Below are 750 nucleotides of genomic sequence, written 5' to 3' on the forward strand. Positions count from 1 at the left end.
GGCGTTCCCCGAGGGGCCTCCACCTGAGCCTGAGGTCCAGCGGTTCGCGGCCACCTACGCGGGGCCCACTGGGGTGGGTTCCCCTTTCCTTTCCTCCGCAAGCCCTGCCCCACCCGAACTCACGCATCCCTTTCGCCAACGCCCCCTTCCCCGCCCTCTCTTATCGGATTTCTGGCCCCGCGACGGTCGGCCGTACTCCCCTCCCCACTGAAGAAAAGACCTCGGGGAGGAGAAATGAGGCAACAGGTGAGAGCCCGGCCCAGCGGTCTTGAAAATCGCCGCCCCGGGGTGCCTGGCTACCGTCCGGTCGCAGCGTGTGTTTGGCTCTCTTCAAAGGGAGCTCCCGACCAATCCGAGGCAACGTGCACCTGGGACGGGCGGGTGTCTTGGCCCCGTCATTTCCAGAAAGAGCAATGACTCAGCCCCTGCGTCGTGCGCCCTTCGATAGCTCAGCTGGTAGAGCGGAGGACTGTAGACTAGACACATGTGGACATCCTTAGGTCGCTGGTTCGACTCCGGCTCGAAGGAGGTGCCTGATGCTTTTGCTGGCCATCATGAAGACCTCGGCCGGCTAGTGCCAAAGGCCAGCAACACAGGCCGAAGCCAGGAAAACACCTTCCGGAACTCCTACAGCTACGCGTATGCGCTCCCCAGGGAACGCACCTGCACCATCGTCCCGCAGTCACCAGACCCATGGCCTGTTGCACAATACAGTCCACCTTGCTGCTGCTTTTTGGAGCCGTCCAGACC

The 750-nt window shown here is 62.8% G+C and overlaps 1 non-coding gene across 1 annotated transcript; it reads left to right on the forward strand.

Moving 5' to 3' along the window:
- Positions 1-438: 438 nt before the first annotated feature.
- TRNAY-GUA lies at positions 439-528 on the forward strand. Its single transcript is given in 2 exon segments — positions 439-475; positions 493-528. It is a non-coding gene; the product is annotated as a tRNA-Tyr (tRNA).
- Positions 529-750: the final 222 nt, after the last annotated feature.

This window comes from Mirounga leonina, unplaced genomic scaffold (genome assembly GCF_011800145.1).
Source record: "Mirounga leonina isolate KUSES-001 unplaced genomic scaffold, KU_Mleo_1.0 Mir_91, whole genome shotgun sequence".
Classification (NCBI taxonomy): domain Eukaryota; kingdom Metazoa; phylum Chordata; class Mammalia; order Carnivora; family Phocidae; genus Mirounga; species Mirounga leonina.